Source organism: Arachis duranensis, chromosome 7 (genome assembly GCF_000817695.3).
Source record: "Arachis duranensis cultivar V14167 chromosome 7, aradu.V14167.gnm2.J7QH, whole genome shotgun sequence".
NCBI classification, from domain to species: domain Eukaryota; kingdom Viridiplantae; phylum Streptophyta; class Magnoliopsida; order Fabales; family Fabaceae; genus Arachis; species Arachis duranensis.
Genome location: NC_029778.3, coordinates 45658884 through 45678349, shown reverse-complemented (window position 1 = coordinate 45678349; position 19466 = coordinate 45658884).

Sequence of the window (19466 nt, the reverse complement as noted above, 5' to 3'; positions counted from 1 at the left end):
AAACAAGTTTAACAAAAAAATTTAATTCAAATTAGTAAAATGTTTAAAATAGTTTCTTGGAAAAGAAATTATTACTTCAACCAAGTAGCACTTAAATGCAAGTAACTAACTACACATGCAATCTATCATGCAATCAACTCATTAACAAAGAAAACTAAACATTGGTGTTGAAAAGAAAGTAACTAACCCACGGAAGTTGGTATCGACCTCCCCACACTTAAAGATTGCACCGTCCTCGGTGCATGCAAAGATGTGCAAGTGGACGGGCTGCTACAACTGCGGAGTTCCTTCAAAAGCTTGTGCAGAAGGACTTGCTTGTTGCTCCATTTTGAAGCTTTTTCTTTCCTTCTTGGTGGCCAGCCTAAAAGGAGAGAAAAAGAAAGAAAATTAAGCCTACAACAAAGATATCAAAGAAAATAGAACATAGGCGGAGGCTAACGCCAAATAAGAATATGGTTCTCAACTACATGGTAGCTACAACATGTAAGTGAGAAAACAATATAAGTTAAGACATATCAACTCACACTTGATGCAAGAGTAAAATCAAAACATAAGTAAATGCCATGAAGAGCATGTTGAGCATCAAGTTCAAACAAGAGAGAGTGGGTCATGAAAGACATTAAAAGTTCATGTCAATGCATAAAGGATACAAAAGTCATCAAAGATTAAGCATTGACCTAAAAATTTCATCACCCAACAATACCAAACAAGTCAAGAAGCACCAAAATAATCCAAGAAATTCTCAACAATTGAGTAGGAGAATTCAACACCAATATTGAAATAAGAAACTTAGAAAAGAACATAAGAACAAGTTATAAAAACAAAATTAAAATGCAATGAATAAAATTATGCAAATGCAATAAACAAAAGAAAATGAAAGATGAGAAAAAAAGTGAAAATTTTTTCTTTCTCATTTTTTTATTTTTATTATTTATTTATTTATTTTTTTAAGAGAGGGAAAAGAAGAAAGTAAAAAAGGAAGAAGAGAGAAGAAAAAAGGAGAGAAGAAAGAAGAAGAATGGGAAAACAGGAAGCAACGCGTAAGCGTCGCCCAAGCGTATGCATGGGTTGCAGGTTGAGAATACGACGCGTAAGCGTCACTCACGCGTACACGTGAAAAGATAAAATGGTTGGGTGACGCATACGGGTGGGTCACGCGTACGCGTGGGGTGGGTTGTGCACCAAGCTCACCACCCACACAATTCCAGCACAACTCTTGGAAAAATGCACCAGAGAGCAAAATCCAATATGACGCGTGTGCGTCGGCTACGCGCACGCGTGGGACAATTTTTTTTTAAATCAACAAGCTATCAAATTAATGCCAAACATTAGTAAACCAGTAAAACCACAACTTAAACCAAATAATCCTAACTAAAAATAAAAATTCAATTTATTACCAATATAAATAAAAGAGAAAATAGGAAGAGTTTAGCATGGTGGCGTGTCTGCCACCTAGCACTTTTATTTAAAGTCCTTAAGTTGGACATTTGGTGAGCTCCTTGTCAATATGGCTTGTGCTTGAACTCATCTTGAAACTTACACCAACTTTTGGACTTCCAATAAGCTCCAACATTTCTAAGTGAATTCACCAAACCTTGATGAAGTTCTTCACAATTTTTGAGCTCCCAAAGTTGATCCTCTTGTATGCCGAGATCCCAAATCTTGTTTCCACACTCGTCTTTAAGTTGATCATCATTGTTCCAGCCGAGTGGTAAGCAATCTGAATTCTCAATGAAGTACCAAACTCTTCTCTTAGATCCAACCAATTGATCACTAGCCCGACCCTTGCATCCAGCTCTTGAAATCGCAATTTTGATGAGTCTTGATTTGCAACTCCAACCACTAAACATCCTTCTCTTACGCTTATGCCACAAAGCCTCCTAAGTTGGCCATCCGTTTCAAGAGTACCATACTCAAGTGGGACAGTAAAGTTAATAGAGATAAGTTTTACCCACTCAAATGAAGGATTTGATGGTGACCTAGGTAGAGAAGTCTCCAACGATCTTGACAAACCATATTCAACTCCCGTCCATCCCTTTCGAAAGACTTCCATCTCCATATCATTCTTCAACCCAATTTGAGAAGGTTCTTCAAACTCAAGGAGTTCATTTGCGGATGCACATTTATCACTAGGAGGGCTTGATTCATGATCATCATCACCAAGGGAACTTGCTTCTTGATCTATTCCATCCAATTATTCATAGGGAACATGCCTTGGAGGTTGTGCACTAGCCTCCTCAACATCAATTTCAAGCTTCTTGGAGGAATACTCTACAACTCTAGATTCCCATGGAGGTTCAGCATCTCCTAAGTCTTCAACCACTTCTTCCTCTGAGAATTACGGCTTTCTCCAATTGTTCTAGTACAAAATCACATTCCTCATTTTCCACCGGAGTTCCTAGTCTCTCCTTCATGCTACATTCTTCATTAGATTCTCCACATGTAGCCATGGGGGTTCCTTAAGTGTCCAAACGTTGGAAAGCTAATTGACTTACTATCTCGATCAAGGCATCCGTGAATTCTAGTACCTCCCTTTGCATCTTTCTTTGCTCTTGAAGAAGAACACTAAGGGTGTCATCCATTGGAGATTGGAGTGGATATGAGGGTTCATTGCTTGAGAGAAAAGGTTCATGATAAGAGGGTGGTTCATAATGATATGGATGTAGCGGTTCAACACTCTCTATCTTTTCTACTTGTTGCACAACACACTCATCCGTGGAAATGCTTTATTCATTGCATGAGTCCCATGGGTCGAACTTTTGACGGATGCTTGCTTGAAGTTGATCCATTGCTTCCTTAAGATGATCCTTTGACTCTTGTTCCACTTGCCTAACATAATTACGATCATATTACTCTTGGGTTGATGGATATGTACATTTCTCTATAGAGGGTTGTGGTGGAAAAGAAAATTCATCTTGTGGTTGAAAATTTCTATACATTGGAGGTGGTGTATATTGAGGTGGTGGATCTTGGGAGTAATTGGGTTGAAATTATGGTGGTTCTATGTATGGCTCGTATGGCTCATAAGGCTCTTGGTATGGTGGGTAAGGATTGGGGTCATATGGGGGTGTTTGTCCACCATAGGTATTGTCTTCATATGCATCACGGAATAGATCTTGCTCATAGTACGTTGGTGGAGGTTGTTGCCAAAATTGTTGATCATAAGCTTGAGGTTCCTCCCACCTTTGATTGTCCCATCCTTGATGCATGTTCTCATTGTAGCGTCCATTCCCTAAAACATAATTTAAACCAAACTCATAGCCAAAGGGGTGAGAATTCATAGTAACAAGAGAGAAAATAAAAACAAAAACTAATAAGAAATAATGAAAATAAACTCCTAAACTAGAAACAACTAACAAAGAAACAAAAAGGAAAATATATTCACAATAACCAATAATAAGGCACACATTTACAATTCCTTGGCAATGGCGCCAAAGATTTTACAGAGGAAAAATGTCAGTGAAGATTTTCACAAAATATCGCGTTGCAAATATAGTTTTAAACCGACAATTAAACCTCAATCAATATTTAAATTGTTTGTCAATTTAGCAAACCCAATAAAATTAACCGAAGTATTAAACCTTGGGTCATCTCTCAAGGAATTGCAGGGAAGTGTACTTATAATTGGTTATGGGAAAGCATATTTTTGGGTTTTGAAATAAGGAACAAGTAATGTAAATAACAAGGAAATAAAAAACAACTAAGAAAAGTCATAACAAGGATTGAGAATTAGAATTCATATCCTCATTATCATCATCAATTGTGATGGTAATTGTCTTTTGCTCTCACTTAGTTAACCTCTAACAATGAAGGAAAGTCAAGTGAGCAAAATCAACATAAGTTCACAAGTCCTAATCAAAGACTAGATTTAGTGAAGTCTAAGCCAACTAGCAAGTCTCAATCACCAATCAACAAAAGAATTTGACAACTCAAAACATCTCTAATTAATCAATCCAAGTCAAGAACATAAAAATCTAATTTAAAATCCACCTGAGCATTTTATCAAACACTTGGAAGGTATAAAATAAAAGCATAGAAAATTAAAAGAGATAATAAAATCTAAGATACCCAATTGCAAGACAACAATAACCAATAATTAAAGAAAGAACAATGACATAAAATATGAATTGCATTAATCTAAATCAAAGGATAGAAAGAGTGCATAACATGAATGCAACAAAGTGAAAGAAATCAACAGAAGGAGATAACTAGTAGAATTGAAGAACAAGGGTGCTAGAACAATAAATTACAAGGAATTGTAAATAAAAACAGAAACTAAATCTAAATCTAAGAAGAAATTGGAGTAGAAACCCTAAAACCTAGAGAGAGGAGAGAGCATCTCTCTCTAGAAAACTACATCTAAAACCTAAAATTGTATGAATGAAGTGTGAATGATTAATTTCCCCACTCTGCAGCCTCTAATATGTGTTTTTGGGCTAGGAACTGGGCCAAAACCAGCCCAGAAAATCTGTGTCAGTTTAGAACTATACTTACAACGCGATATTTTTGTGAAAATCTTTACCGACATCTTTCCTCCGTCAAGTTTTTGGCGCCGTTGCCGGGGAATTGCAATGGTGTTACGTTATTGGCTATTGTTCATATGTAAATATTGTGAATAGTGTGATTTTTGCTTTATTTGCTAGTTGTAGAATTTTGTTTCTCTTGTTTCTTATTAGTTTTTGTTTTATTTTCTCTTTTCACTATGAATTCTCACACATTTGGCTATGAGTTTGATTCTACTATGTTGTAGGAGATGAGAATTACAATGACAACATGCATCAAGGATGGAACAATCAAAGATGGGAGGAGTCTCAAGGATTTTATCACCCTTCTTGGCAACAACCCCCTCCAATGCACTATGAGCAACAACCATTCAATGATGCATACCAAGACAATTGTTATGGTGGACCTCTTTGTGATAATCAACAACCACCACCATATATCTATGAACCCCCTCCTCAATATAGCCATCAACCACCATACTCACAAGCCCTATTCTACCACATACCTTCCTATGATCCACCTCCATCATATTACCAACCTCCTCTACCACATCCTTGTGACCATTATGAGCGAAAACCCATAGAACCACCACAACTCCATCACAATTACTCCCAAGAATCACCTCAATACACACCATATCTATACCCTCACCAAGAAGAACCACCTTCCTATTATGAGCCCTTCCTCCCAAATAATGAACTCTCCTATCCACCCCAAGTCCCAATGGATGATTTTCTCACTTTGTTACTTCAAGGGCAAAGAGAAATGCAAAGGGAGACACTAGAATTCGTGGCTACCTTGACCAAGGTAGTAAACACTTTAACCTCTTGATACTCATGCACTTAAGGCATTCTCATTGCCAATTGTGGAGAATTAATAGAAGAGTGTAGCATGAAAGAGAGATTAGAAACTCCGATGGAGAACAAGGAGTGGAATTTTGTATTGGAGCAATTGAAGGAAGCCATGATTGTTGAAGAAAAGGAAGAAATGGTTGAAGACTTAGGAGATGCAGAACCATCATGGGAATCTCAATAACCTCCCTCCAAGAAGCTTGAAATTGATGTTGAGGAGGGTGTACAACCTCCAAGGCATATTATAGTTGGAGACTTTGAAGAGGTTGATCAAGAGATGGATTTAATCATTGATGAATTCTTACCTACAATTGAATCCTCTCCCATTGGACTTGAAATAGAGATCAAAGAAGAAGATGCACAACCTCTAAAACCCTTGGTAAATGATGAAGAAGAAATTGAATTGGAAGAAAGCTACCAAGAAGAAAGTTTTAAAGAAGTTGTCAAGCAAGAGGAAGAGGTGGAAGTTGAAAAAACTTGCCTAGAGGTGGAAATAATCAAGGAAGAACACAAGAGAGTGGAGCTTGTAAGGCCATTGAAAACACCTCTCCCCAAGCCATCACCATCTATCCTTTCATTCAAGTGGGTAAACCTCTTATCTCTAAGCTTTATAATCTCACTTGAATATGATTTGCTTGAGACAGATGGACAACTTAGCGCTCTTTGTGGCTTTAAGAGTAAAAGAGAGAGGGTTAATGGTTAGAAACAACATTCGAAGTTTATTGTGGTTGAAAGGTCAAGGTTGAATTGCAAAGGTTGGAGACATGCTACTTTGAATGGGTCTAGGGAGTTGTTTAGAGGCTTGATTGAGAATTCAGATTGCTTGCCACCTGGATGGATAATTGATGATCAACATGAAGATGGGTGTAGAAACAAGATTTGGGATCCGGGAATACATGAGGATCGATTTTGGGAGCCCTTAGTTTGTGAAGAACTCTATCAAGGCATGGAGTTATTAATTTTGAATGATGGAGCTTATTGGAAATTCAAGCATTGGTGGAAGTTCCAAGATGAATTCAAGCACAAGCCACCTTGATGAGAGCTCTCCATAAGTCCAACTTAAGGACAATAAATAAAAGAGCTAGGTAGGAAACACCCTACCATGGTAATATTTTTTTTCAGAGAGTTGCACGCATTTTGGACTGGAATTGTGCCTCTAGCATAAAATCCTCCCACGTGTACGCGTCACCCTACGCGTACGCGTCTCCTTTCTCTGATTTGACCATCACGCGCATGCATGACCCACGCGTACGCGTCACACCCCTTTCACCTCACCACGCTTATGCGTCACACCATGCATACGCGTGGAACCGTGCTCCATTCTATTTCTTTTCTTCTCTTCTTTCCATTTCTTTTCTTCTTCTCTCTTCTTTTCTTTTATTTTCCTCCTCCAACCATCACCCACCACTATCATTCACCATCCACCATCTTCTCCTATAGTTAGTAAGTTAGTTAGTTAGTTAGTTACTTCAATTTTCTGTTTTGGTGCTAAGTGTTGGATTATTGATTTAATTTGCTGATTTTGATGTTAATTGCTGCTGATTACCCATGAGATGCTATCCTAGCATCATTGTTGTTAATATTCATTGTTGGAATCTTTTATTGAGGTTATAATTTGTTACTTGGTTTTGAGTTTTTCATGCATAATTTTGTGCATACCAAGTTGATAAACCCTAATTTTGTGGTTTATCTTGTGCTTAATTTGGGGAATTTTATCACCTTTTCCCACATTTATTCAATGAAATAGCATGGTTTTACAATTTTTTCTTGATTTGTGCTCAAATGTGAAAACAAGCTTTTTAGGCCTTAAAATAGCTAATTTTAACTCTCTTGAATTCCATTCGATGCCTTGATATGTTTGTTAAGTGATTTCAGGTCTAGAAGACAAAGATTGGATTGAAGGAATGAAGAAAAAGCATGCAAAGTGGGAGAATTCCTGAAGAAATGAAGGAACCGTAAAGTTGTCAAGCCTGACCTCTTCTCACTCAATCGACCATAACTTGAGCTACAGAGGTCCAAATGAGGCAGTTCCAGTTGTGTTGAAAAGCTAACATCTGGGGCTTCAAAATGATATAAAATTAGCTATAGTTGACTGACGTCTAGGGACACGCACATGCACTGTACGCATGTGCGCCGATTGGTGCAAGTGATTTACTAAAAGTAACTCGTGGCCAGCGATTTGTGGAGCATTTTGGACCCAATCCAACTCATTTCTAATGCTATTTCATGCAGAATTCAAGTTAGGGCAAAGGGGGAGCAATTGTTTGTAGCATTAGCATCATGTAGTGTAGTTTCTAGAGAGAGAAGTTCTCTCTTCTTTCTAGAATTAGGGTAGATTAGGTTAATTTCATCTTAAATCTAGTTCCAATTTCATGTTCTCATCTTGTTTTCTCTATTTCATGTTTCTATTCTTTATTCCTCTTAGTTTTCATGTTAATTTCCCTTTTTGCTATCTTTTGTGATGATGAACTCTTATTGGATTTGGATTTTTCTTCAATGCAATTTAATGTTTGATGTTCTCTTCATCGTTGATTTGAGTTGTTGATCTTGTTTCCTTGCAATTGGTAGTTGTTAGATTTTACTATTTCTTGTCATTTATTATACTTTCCTTTTATGCCTTCCAAGTGTTTGACAAAATGTTTGGTTGGATGTTAGAGTAGATTTTGAGCCTTCTTGGCTTGGAAAGAGTAATTAGGCAATCTTGAGTCATGAAAACCCAACTTATGTTGGTGATCTAGAGTTGTTAGCTAGTATGATTTCCATTGACTCTAATCTCTTGCTAATTCAATTAGTGGGTGATTAGGACATTTGCATTGAGATTAGCTAGTCTTGTTTGACTTTTTCTCATGGAAGATAACTTACACCTTCTTCCAATGTTGGAGATGATGAAATAAGATAAATTCTTGTTTATTATTGTGATATGATTGATTAATCTCGTTTGACTTTCTCCCTATGTGTTGGAGTTGACTAAATAAAATGAATTAATCATTGTATGACTAGGATAGAAAGTCTATATGCTCAATCTTTGCCATGAATGTCTCTCCTTATTACTTGCTTCCCTTAATTACTTGCTTGATTTGCTTTTCTTGCCATTTATTTTCTTGCAAAAATAGAAAACCAAACCCCCATGTTCCTTCATAGCCAATAAGCATACACTTCATTGCAATTCTTGTGAGACGATTCGGAGTCCAGATACCCCGGTTAATTCTTATTTGGGGTTTGTACATGTGACAACTCAATTTAATTTGATGCGAGAGTTGTTTGTTGATTTGGAGCTATGCTTACAACGAAATTCTTCTTTCTATAAGAGAAATTTCTAACCAACGCAATTCTCGTCCATCAAATTAATGGCGCCGTTGCCGGGGATTACAATGGTGTTATGTTATTAGCTATTGTATATATTGTGAATATCTTGATTTTTGGTTTGTTTGTTAGTTTTTGCTAGTTTTAGGATTTTGTTCTCTTTGTTTCTTGTTAGCTTTTGTTTTTATTTTCTCTTTCACTATGAATTATTATGACTTTGGCTATGAGTGTGGTTCTAACTATGTTGTACGAGATGGAAATTACAATGACAACATGCATCAAGGATTTAGAGATCAAAGGTGGGAGGAGCCCCAAGCTTATGGACAACTTTCTTGGTAACAACCTCCTCCGGCTTCTTATGGGTACAATTCAAATCTTGATGCATACCAATCTAATGTATGTGATGACCCTCATTGTGGTTGTCAACCACAATCATCATATGCATATGAACCCCCTCCTTAATATAGCCCTTCACCATACTCATAAGCCTCATACCACCATTCACCACCGTATGATCCCAACCCATATCCACCATACCAACCACCTTATCAACCATATCTAGAGCCACCACCTTTCCAATACCAATACTCCCATGGACCACAAAGTCCACTCACACCATCTCAAGAATTTCACCAATATGAACCACCTTCTAATTACAACAACCTTCCCTCAAACAATGAACCCTCTCTTCCATCATCACCTCCCGATGAAGCCCTCATCCTAGAATTGAGAGATCTTGAATTTCATATCTTAAGGCGACACGAGGAGGATGAAAAGAAGTTTGAGGAGTTAAGAGCAAAAATGGTTATTGTTCCGAGGGTTACCTGAAACTGGAGGTCGATCTCGGACGAGATCTTCTGTACTGGTTGGTGCTAACGTGTCCGGCCGGTGGGAGACTGTCGGAACTGTCATGTCCGCCTTGTTGGACTGGCTGCACTGCTGATCCTTCATCACCGAAGGGTGGGGGGTACCTGCAAGAGACTCCGATGCTTAAGTTAGCATGGGTATTAAACAGGTATTGAGTAGAATCAGAGTATGAGTTATACCTGGGTGCTCCAGTGTATTTATAATGGTGAGATGTGGCCTCTTGTGGATAAGATAAGTTAGTTATCTTATCTTATCTTTAAGTGAGGTCATCTTATCTTCAAGGGAACCGCCATTATCTTTCTGGGCTTTAGCTGCCTTTAGGTTGGGCTGTGTTCCTTCGTTTGGGCCTGCTTTGGGCTCCTTTGGCGAGTTGGCCGAGCTCTTTGAGAAGAGGTCGGGCATTTGGCCGAGCTCTTTGAGAAGAGGTCGGGCATTTTGGCCGAGCTCTTTGAGAAGAGGTCGGATAGTCTGACCTGAAGAGGTCGGTCAGCTTGTCGCTAAGCATCCCGGGTCGGACAGCTTGACCCAGGGTATGAACAGTGCCCCTGCTTGAGTTCGATCTTTTCATGAGATCATGCTTTTCAGAGCGTCAATCTCTTTGGAAGTCGTGCTCAAGCATCTGTCTGGCTTGTTTCTTCATTGCTTTGCAATCTTTGTAGATTTTCTAGAGGTTTGGTGCTTCACAGCCCAACCTCTTTTGAGTGGTAGCGTGGGTTTTCTACCCTTGCCTTCTGGATCACGCCTTGCTTTAAGTTTGTGTTGACAACCTTCCGTGAGATCGTGCTTTCAGATTTTTGATCTCTTTGAGGAAGTCGTGCTCAAGCATCCTGACTTTGGTCGATCTTGAGTAGTTTCTCCTTGTGCGAGTTTGGTGTTGCCCCTTTTTAGTTTGTTGAGAGGTCTTTTCAGCCTTCTTCCGACTTGTTTGTCTTCACTGCTCGGGCTTTTTAGTCATAATCCGACAACTTTTTATAGTTTGTTTGGATGACTTTTTAGCGCCGTCTTTGAGGCCGTGCTTTTCGCTTTTTAAGTAGTGTCTTTTTTCAAGACTTCGTACTTTTCAGCGAAGCACTTCTGGCTTTGGTCTTTTGACCTTTCCTTGGCTGTTTGCGAGATGTCTTTGTCCCCTTTGTGGATCCTTGTAGAGTGTCGGTACTTTGTTATCCGACCTCTTTTGATCACTTCTGGTTTTGTCTACTTTCTGCTTGGTCGAGGTGGTCCTTGGGGCTAACTTGTCCGACGACTTTTTTTAGTGTTCTCATAGAACACTTTTTAGTCACTTTGAACAATTTTTGATAGCTTTGTCGTGGAGCTGTGGCTTTTTGGCCGGAGCTATGTCCGTTTAGCGCACGTTTTTTGTTAGTCCACTTCTTCTTGTCGGTCCAAGCTGTAGCTTTTGTTGGTCCGACTTCTTCTCGTCGGTCCAATCTGTCGCTTTAATTGGCTCGGGTTGACTTCTTCATGTCGGGCCCTTCTAAGTTATTTTTGTAATCCTCTTTCTTGAACCTTTGTCAGGTCTCTTTCAGGGATTACTTTTATAAATTGTCCGTTGTAGGAGACCGACTTCTTTATGTCAATCTCTTCTAAGTTATTTCGTAATCCTCTTTCTTGGACCTTTGTCAGGTCTCTTTCAGGGATTACTTTTATAACTCTTTGGTAGTAGGAGTCCGACTTCGTTATGTCGGTCTCTTCTAAGTTATTTTTGTAATCCTCTTTCTTGGATCTTTGTCAGACCTCTTTCAGGGATTACTTTTATAACTTTTCATTTTGGGTCGTCTCTGTCATGTCGGGCCCTTCTAAGTTAAAGTAATCGGACGATGAATTTGGTTTTCATCTTTGCCGACTTTGTCATGATCGGGCGGTGAATTTGGTGTTCACCTTTGCCGACCTGCCGTAGTCGGGCGTCTTGGTAGGAAACTTTTTAGGGAATCTGCAATCTTTTAAACAATAAAATGAAGATAAGAGTGTGTACATCTTAGTGCTTACCTTTTTAGGTCGGAAAATCTTTTTGGATCTCGGCCTGGCGCCCTTTTTAGATTGCAAGCATGCCATGACCTTGGTAGCTCTTGCCCTTCGAGGTTGGACACTTTGTAGCAACCTTTCCCAATTCTTCTAAACAACTTGGTATGGTCTTTTGGCTGCTAGCTTCTCTTCTCCCGGTCGACTTGTTCCGATGTCATTTCGGATTAGGATGAGATCGTTGTTGCTAGATTACCTTCCGATTATATCTTGAGGCCATTTGACGCTTTAACGCCTCTTCCTTGATCCGAGCTCTTTCTCGGGTTTCTGGAAGTAGGTCGAGTTCTTCCTTTTGAAGTTGGGAGTTGGCCTCTTCACTGTAGTGGATCACTTTGGGCGATCCCTCTTCTACCTCCACTGGGATTATTGCCTTCATTCCGTAAGCTAATCGGAAGGGTGATTCCTTTGTAGTAGAGTGTGGGGTTGTCCGATATGCCCATGGGACTTGTGGGAGCTCTTCAGGTGGGGCTATAGGGAAGTTGGCATGCTTTGATGTAAAGCTTTGACTTGGTATTTGCTCTGAAGAACTTTGGTTGATCGTTTGTTGTCACTTTTCTTTTTTTTTTATTCGCCTTTGAGAAGAATGTGTGCTTTGCTTAGGGTTTGGTTGCTGTTCCTATTTCTTTTCATCGTTGCTTGACTCCTTTTGTACAAAAGTTCTAGCTTTTGTTTTGGCCTTTTGTTTGAGAGGTGTTCAGACTGTTCGGGTATAGATTGTCGACTTCTTTTTTCTGTGTTCCTGCCCTATTGTTGCCTCCAAAGGGTGCCCCTGGACTTTCGTGTGAGTCCTGGGGTTTCCCTTTTACTACCATGTCTGTCACTTGATGTTTTGCTGTTATTGTCCGAGTTGTTTCCTGATTTGCTTGAGGTGTTTGGTAGTAATCCCATAGTCGACCTATGTCTTTGAGATGTCTACTAAGATCTCGGACAGCATGTCTGATTAGCTGGATTTCATAGTTTTAATGCGTGTTACTGTGGCTGACCATGAGTACTGTGTGCGACTTAGGAGGTTCCATAGAATTTGTAGGGATAGGGATGAGGAGAAGAATTATGAGTTGGTGTCGCCGGACCCTGAGGAGAGGGTTAGCTTTATGACCTCGACCCCAGGTGAAAGGCCCTTTTTCTACGCTTATGACTATATTTTCAGTCAGTTGAATATCACCATCCCTTTTACTGACTTTGAGACTGACCTGTTGTTTTCTTGTAACGTAGCCCCTTTTCAACTACATCCAAACTCGTGGGGATTTATAAAAATCTTCCAACTATTGTGCCAAGAGTTGGGTGTCCGACCTACTCAAACCCTTTTTCTCTATCTTTTCGTGTTGACTAAGCCCGGGGTAGCTAAAAAGAAAGCCTCTTGGATCTCTTTTCGAGCTACTCAGGGGAAAAAAGTGTTTTCGATGTACAATGAGTGCTTTCATGACTTCAAAAACTATTATTTTAAGATCCAAGCTGCTGAGGGAGCTCGGCCCTTCTTTTTGGATGAAAATAATGAACCCACCTTTCCTTTGTCCTGGCAAAAGGATCCAATAGTAGTTAAGTATTCTTAGGAGAGCTTGAGCGAGTTAGAGTAGGCCTTGGTGAGTGTGTTAGAAGAAAACTGGGGAGAGCCCCCTTATCTCGACACAAAGAAGTTTCTAGGAGATCCCTCCCTTCTTATCCGACTTCTTTGTTGTGAGGTGGACATTTAACTCGTCCGACCTCTTCCTTCAACTTGTCCGACCTCTTTGGTGTGAGGTGGACCTTCGTCCAACCTCTTTGGTGTGAGGTGGACTTTTGCCCGACCTCTTTGGTCTGAGGTGGACCTTTGCCCGACCTCTTTGGTCTGAGGTAGACCTTTAATTCGTCCGACCTCTTTGGTCTGAGGTGGACCTTCAACTCACCCGACCTCTTTGGTGTGAGGTGGACTTTTAACTCGTCCGACTTCTTTGTTGTGAGGTGGACATTTAACTCGTCCGACCTCTTCCTTCAACTTGTCCGACCTCTTTGGTGTGAGGGGGACCTTTGTCCGACCTCTTTGGTGTGAGGTGGACCTTTGTCCAACCTCTTTGGTGTGAGGTGGACTTTTGCCCGACCTCTTTGGTCTGAGGTAGACCTTTAATTCGTCCGACCTCTTTGGTCTGAGGTGGACCTTCAACTCACCCGACCTCTTTGGTGTGAGGTGGACCTTCAACACGTCCGACCTCTTTGTTGTGAGGTGGATCTTCAACTTGTCCGACCTCTTTGGTGTGAGGTACACCTTCAACTTGTTCGACCTCTTTGGTGTGAAGTCTGACCTTCGACTTGTCCGACCTCTTTGGCCTTTCTGCTTTTGATTGGGAGAGGTGGTGAGATTTTCTCAGTGTTGCGTATTTCTCGTTAAACATCCACAAGAGATAGGTTTCTCAATTGGTTAGTCTTCTTTCTTCCTGGTTTTTTCATCCTTGTCCTGTGGTGGATTAGGAGAATCCGAGTTTTGAGCTCTCTCCTAGTCGAGAGTTCTCCTCCATGTTGATGTATTTCTCTGCTCGTTCCTGTACCTCATTCTGAGATGTTTGGGTGCTTCTTGGATATTAAGTGGCTAAAAGGTCCTTCTCATAGACCATTGATGAGACCCCTGATAGCTGCTTCTGTTGGCAGACTTTGTATGTCCAGATATATTTTGTTGAATCTTGTAGTGCTTCCATGATTTCTGTGTTTTGGAGGTTACTTATCTCTCCCGTTTTGGGGTGTGCTTTTGGGGGTGGCGTCCGCATTTTTATGCGACGTTCTATCCTCTAGATCTGGATCATGGTCGTTGTCATGGTCGTCCGCCATGGTGTTGGGATGACTTCCAGGTCCCCGGCAACGGCGCCAATGTTCCGAGGGTTACCTGAAACTAGAGGTCGATCTCGGACGAGATCTTCTGTACTGGTTGGTGCTAACGTGTCCGGCCGGTGGGAGACTGCCGGAACTGTCATGTCCGCCTTGTTGGACTGGCTGCACTGCTGATCCTTCATCACCGAAGGGTGGGGGGTACCTGCAAGAGACTCCGATGCTTAAGTTAGCATGGGTATTAAACAGGTATTGAGTAGAATCAGAGTATGAGTTATACCTGGGTGCTCCAGTGTATTTATAATGGTGAGATGTGGCCTCTTGTGGATAAGATAAGTTAGTTATCTTATCTTATCTTTACCTTATCTTTAAGTGAGGTCATCTTATCTTCAAGGGAACCGCCATTATCTTTCTGGGCTTTAGCTGCCTTTAGGTTGGGCTGTGTTCCTTCGTTTGGGCCTGCTTTGGGCTCCTTTGGCGAGATGGCCGAGCTCTTTGAGAAGAGGTCGGGCATTTGGCCGAGCTCTTTGAGAAGAGGTCGGGCATTTGGCCGAGCTCTTTGAGAAGAGGTCGGGCATTTGGCCGAGCTCTTTGAGAAGAGGTCGGATAGTCTGACCTGAAGAGGTCGGTCAGCTTGTCGCTAAGCATCCCGGGTCGGACAGCTTGACCCAGGGTATGAACAGTTATCATGGTAGAAGTCATTGGCAACATAGTCTCATCCCGCCTAAGCCTATGCGATCAAGGCACTCCCATTGTTGAATGTGGAGAAGCAACCAAGGAGCTTAGTGAGGGAGTGAACTTAAAGCTCAAAGGTAAAGAAGAGGAGTTAAAGCAAGAAGTGCAACAAGAGGAGAAGGTAGAGATGATTGAACCAATGGAAGTAGTGGTTGGCACCTTAGGATATGTTGAGTACATAGAGGAATCACAAGTTGAAGAGCCTTCTTCCATGGAGTTTAAAGTTGATGTTGAGGAGGAGAGTGCACAACCTCCAAGGCACAATGTGATTAAAGAATTGGAAGAAGTGTTCCAAGTAATAGGCCCTGCTATTTATGATGATTCCATACTAACATATGATCCTTTTGAGCTTGAAGAATCCTTCCCCACTATGCTCGGAATTGATGAAGAGGTAGACTTCACTCAACCTCCTATTTATGATTTGAGTCATGGGGAAGAGCTTGAAGAAATTGGTGAAGAAGAGCTTGAACTTGAGGAAGCTTGGCAAGAGGAGGAACTTGAAAACCTTGCCAAGTGGTGGAAGCCTCTGGAAGAGGATGGACGGGAGTAGAGCGTGCCTTGTCAAGATCATTGGGAATTCCTCTACCTAGGTTGTCATCTAATCCTTCATTTGAGTGGGTAAAACTTCTAACTCTTAGCTCTATTATCCCACTCGAATTTGGTTTGCTTGAGATGGATGGCCAACTTAGGGCGCTTTGTGGAATTAAGCGTAAGAAGAGGATGTTTAGTGGTTGGCGTTGAAAGTCTAGGCTCATTATGGTTGGAAGCTCAAAATTGAGGAGCATGGATTGGACTAGTGCTTAATTGGATGGGTCTAGGAGGGTAGTTTGGTGCTTCTATGAGAATTCATCTCTCTTGCCATCCGGAGGAAATCACCATGATCAACTCAAAGACGGGTGTGAAAACAAAGTGTGGGATCCCGGATCGCACAAAGAAGATCAACTTTGGGAGCCTATGGTTTGTGAAGAACTCTATCAAAGTTTGGAAATAGTAACTTTGAATGATGAATCACAATGGAAGTCCAAGCATTGGTGGATGTTCAAGGATGGATTCAAGCACAAGCCACCTTGATAAGAGCTCCGCATAAGTCCAACTTAAGGACAATAAACAAAAGTGCTAGGTGGGAGACACCCCACCATGGTAACATCTTTCCTTTTTCCTTTTTGTAAATATATCTAATAATTAGTTTAATTTTATATTTTGTTTGGTTAGATATGTTTATTTGGGAGTTTAGTATGTTAAATAAGGTTTTATTGATATTTTGGTAGTTGTTTGGAGGTTTGGAATGCTTGGTTTGGTGCAAAAACATAGAAAAATTTTGAAAAACAGAGCACCAACCCACGCGCACGCGTCACTCACGCGTACATGTGCCCCAAGCATTTTCGATCATCCACGCGCATGCGTACATGACGCGTACGCGTGGATCCAGAAGTTCCACCCCTCCATACATTCACCCGAGAGTTGTGCCTGAAGTATGCCAACTTTGTGCCCAAGGCACGCGCACGCGTACCTCACGCGTACGCGTCGCCGCTCCAAATAACCCATCGACGCACACGCATACCTTGCACGTACGCGTCGTGTCCATTTCACCGTTCCACGCTTACGCGCACATGACGCGCACGCGTGGATTGCCCCTGTTTCACCCACCTTCTTTTCTTCTCTTCTTTCCATTTTTTCCCTTCTTCTCTCTTCTCTTCTTTTCTTTCCACCCTTCAAACATCATCCAACACTACCAAATATCATGTAACACCACTCTTTTAGTTAGTTAGTTAGTTTAATTTTTGTTTTCCTTTATAAGTGTTGGATTATTAATATTGTTTACTGTTTATTGTTGCTCATTATTAATAGGATGCTATCTTAACATCATTGTTGTTAATTGTCATTGTTGGATTTCATTGTTGAGGTTATATTTTGTCACTTGGTTTTGGGTTCTTAATGCTTAATGTTTGTGAAAACCAAGTGAATGTTACATTGCCTTTAAGCTTCTTAACTCTTTTGAATTGCATGTTTTGGTCACTATGCATTCGTCATCCATTGCTAGGCAATTGTATATTATCATTGCATTTGTTTTAGGTGATGCTTGTTTGTGGTTTACCTTTATGCACATCACTTGTTTCATGCATTGAGATTGTAGAATTATGAAATTGGATCGAAAACTTACCTAGTGACATATTTTTTAGCTTTCTTAGCTTTGTGGACCATGCTTGCTATGTGATGGATTTCCACTTCTATCTTCTTTTTCCTAAGTTCCATAGCACCCATGTGTTTCACCTCTATGTCACTTAGGTGTTGCAACAACTTCAATATGTGTCATTGATTGTTGTGTAAGTTTCATATACCATTTTGTTCACTAAGTCTACTTACACATCAATCAATGTCCATGCATTATCCAATCTCATAATTGCTTGATTAATTGCTTGAATGCTTCCATGCCTCTTCACTACTTGTTTGATTGACTTAACTTACAAGTCTCTTGAAGTACTTCAAGCACACTAGAATGAGTGAAGTGCATACTTCTTTTGTGTAATTGTGACATGGCTTTTAAATACTAGGGTGTGAGTTCTAAACCGCATGCAAGTTAGGACCCACACGCCTATTTTTCATCAATGTCACATTAACTCACTCACTCAATTCTAGTGAATTACCTCATTCCAATAATTTATGCTTCCTTGCTTGCGCATTCACTTTTCTTACTATCCTGTTTTCTATTTTGCTTGTGCATTTACTTGTCTTATTATCTCCTGTTTTTTATTTTCAAGATAAGTCATCATAAGCAACAATGGAAGCAGGAAAAGGACATGTAGCAACCGGTTGACCCACCAGCTGGAGGTGGCAACTAGAAAGGTCGCCATACCCCCCTTGATCATCTTTGAGTGCACCGAGGACGGTGTAAACTTTTAAGTATGGGGAGGTCGTCTGACCACTCAGCGTTTTTGGGTAACAAGTTTCTAATCCCAACACTTTTGCATTTCACTTTTAGGTCTCTTAGGATTTTTGGTTGCATTACATATGTATATATTAAGCTTAGTCAGAATCATGATATTTTTCAAGGATTTTACCTATAGGACACCCCAATTGATTGAAAAAAATTTTAGAACTTGCTTGAATTATATATTTTGTCAATCATATTCTTGAGCTAAGAACACAAGCATGTGAAATTTGAGCCTAATTGTGTGGTTACATCATACATAACCATTTATTTTCATTCTTGTGTGCATTATTCTCTTCTTATGATTGTGATCTTTGGTTTGTTTGATTCTTTATGTCCATTATTCCATGTATACATGTATTTATATGATTGAGACCATCATTTCATTTGGCTCACTTACCCAAATATCCTACCTTTCATCAACCATTGTTAGCCAATTTTGAGCCTATGCTTAACCCATTTGTTCTCAATTTTAGCACATTGCAAGCCTAAGGCGAAAAACAATAAATGTCCCTTGTTTGGATCTTTGATTAGCTTAGGCTAGTGAGAGTGCTTATCATTCAAGTTTGGGAGAGTTGGGAACAGTGGTTGGGATGAAAGTGTATTTTTGCATTTTGTCAAAATTTTGAGAAATTGGGTACATACTCATGTATTAATCATGTGTAAACCATATGCATTGATGTTCTTGTATATATTTTAGTTTGAAAAAAAGAAAAAAATGAGAAAAACAAAAAAATATATAAAAAAGAAAGAAAAAAGAAAAGCAATAAAAAGGGGACAAAATCCCCCAAAGTGAAGTTCAATAAGAGTCAATGCATATGTGTGGTGATCAAAAGGGAATGCATGAGTATGTGAAAAAGTAAAGAATGGATAGCTAGATTTGTTTAGAATTGTGGTGCACGAAATTGTGATCATAAATGGCGCCATCAACATGGTACGCTCAATTGCAATCTCAACTCCTTATCACAACTTCGCACAACTAACCAGCAAGTGCACTGGGTCATCCAAGTAATAAACCTTATGCGAGTAAGGGTCGATCCCACGGAGATTGTTGGTATGAATCAAGCTATGGTCATCTTGTAAATCTCAGTCAGGCAGATTTAAATGGTTATAGGTGATTTATGAATAAAGCATAAAATAAAGATAGAGATACTTATGTAATTCATTGGTGAGAATTTCAGATAAGCGTATGGAGATGCTTTGTCCCTTCCGTCTCTCTGCTTTCCTACTGTCTTCATCCAATCCTTCTTACTCCTTTCCATGGCAAGCTGTATGTTGGGCATCACCATTGTCAATGGCTACAGTCCCCTCCTCTCAGTGAAAATATTCAACGTGCTCTGTCACAGCACGGCTATTCAGCTGTCGATTCTCGATCAAGTCGGAACAGAATCCAGTGATTCTTTTGCGTCTGTCACTAACGCCCCACAATCGCGAGTTTGAAGCTCGTCACAGTCATTCAATCATTG